The 2,145-nt window shown below is 39.7% G+C and overlaps 1 pseudogene; it reads left to right on the plus strand.

Moving 5' to 3' along the window:
* The first annotated feature begins 687 nt into the window (after positions 1 to 687).
* Positions 688 to 1,441, plus strand: LOC129546247 (cytosolic iron-sulfur assembly component 2A pseudogene; annotated as a pseudogene).
* Positions 1,442 to 2,145: the final 704 nt, after the last annotated feature.

Consider the following 2,145-nt stretch of genomic DNA (forward strand, 5'->3'; position numbering starts at 1 on the left):
CATCCAGGATTGATCTCCTTTAGAATGGACTGGTTGGATCTCCTTGCAGTATAAGGGACTCTCAAGAGTCTTCTCCAACACCACAGTTCAAAAGCATCGATTCTTCGGCGATCAGCTTTCTTCACAGTCCAACTCTCACATCCATACATGACCACGGGAAAAACCATTGCCTTGACTAGACGGACCTTGGTCGGCAAAGTAATGTCTCTGCTTTTTAATATACTATCAAGGTTGGTCATAACTTTCCTGCCAAGGAGCAAGCGTCTTTTAATTTCATGGCTGCAATCAGCATCTGCAGTGATTTTGGAGCCCAAAAAAACAAAGTCTGACACTGTTTCCATTGTTTTTCCATCTATTTCCCATGAAGTGATGGGACCAGATGCCATGATCTTTGTTTTCTGAATGTTGAGCTTCAAGCCAACCTTTTCACTCTCCTCTTTCACTTTCATCAAGAGGCTTTTGAGTTCCTCTTCACTTTCTGCCATAAGGGTAGTGTCATCTGCATATCTAAGGTTATTGCTTACTTAAAAATTATGCAATTTTTATTACATAAACCTATAAAGTCAAAAGCATATGTATTCATACTTGGTTTTAAACATGGAACTGAAAAATAGACACATTTAAGAAACAGTTCCTGGTCAAGAAAAATATGAGATAAAGAGGAAGACCAGGAAGTTGATAACTCGCCAGGCTCGCTACTGAGAGACGGTGGCTCGGATGGGACAGTCGCCAGGGAGGGCGGAACGTAAGGATGGAGCGGGTGTCCGGACTGCTCTCCTGGACGCTGAGCAGATTCCTGTGGCTCTCGGGCCTCTCTGAGCGGGGAGCTGCCCGGCAGCCCCGGATCATGGAAGAGAAAGCGCTAGAAGTTTATGATTTAATTCGAACCATCCGGGACCCAGAGAAGCGCAATACTTTAGAAGAACTGGAAGTGGTAACGGAAAGTTGTGTGGAGGTTCAGGAGATAAATGAAGATGACTATTTGGTTATTAAAAGATTCACGCCAACGGTACCTCATTGCTCTTTGGCGACTCTTATTGGGCTGTGCTTAAGAGTAAAACTTCAGCGGTGTTTACCGTTTAAACATAAGTTGGAAATCTACATTTCTGAAGGAACCCACTCAACAGAGGAAGATATCAACAAGCAGATAAATGACAAAGAGCGAGTGGCGGCTGCCATGGAGAACCCCAACTTACGGGAAATCGTGGAACAGTGTGTCCTGGAACCTGACTGATAGCTGTTTTAGAGCCACTGAAGTATAATCATTTGATATATTTGTTTAAAGTCTTTGTAAAATGTAAAAGATTCATGTTTAATACATAGGTGATTTGTACCTCAGAGCATTTTTTTAAACGATGATTTCCAAACAAGATTTAATTATAAAGTAGTACCTAGTTTGTTCAATGTCTAACATTCTCAGGATTTGTAACCCTTAAATGATCAGACAAAAATATTTTCTAGTTATTCTGTGTTAAGATGAGTAGCTATTTTTCTGATGCCCGTTCTGATGCTTTTCATGTCAAAATATTTACTGTGCCCAGGTATATTCAGTTTAAACCATTACTCTGTAAAATAAATAAAACAGAGGTGATTCTTGTACACAAAAAAAAAAAGAAAGAAAAACATGAGATAAAGAGAAATTCAAAAAAGAAAAGATTGAATATCACCAGAGAAGTGGTCCATAATTGCTACTTGGACACAACTTTAATTTTAGTAGGTTAAGGGAATGCAAGTGATCCATCTTAGTTTTAGAGAAGCAGGTGCTACTTTAGCTCATGAAATTTCTCCTTGCAAAATTAATTGAAATTGGCTTGGCTATGAGTACTCTCAGTTGATTTGGGAACTGGCTCAAGAGTCACGAACAAGAAATAATCATAAAACTCTGAGTACCGAGTTTGCTGCTGGGGTGGCACAGGGATTGATGGATTGAGTTTCATTTGGCATCTTCATTAATGACCTGAAGGAGGGAGCAAATAACTTGTTAATGAAATTCACAAATACTAATGTATGAGGAGGCACTGCAAACACTGAAAGACTATTAAATTATCAAAAGAAATCCAGAGAAGTTAGACATGTAGACACAAGCAAACAACAAAAATGCACCATGGAAATTTTAAGAGTTGAGAGCAGGAATGGGGGAGGGTG

The sequence above is a fragment of the Moschus berezovskii genome, chromosome 22 (assembly GCF_049115385.1).
Source record: "Moschus berezovskii isolate FMDL1 chromosome 22, NW_MosBer_1.0, whole genome shotgun sequence".
Classification (NCBI taxonomy): Eukaryota; Metazoa; Chordata; class Mammalia; order Artiodactyla; family Moschidae; genus Moschus; species Moschus berezovskii.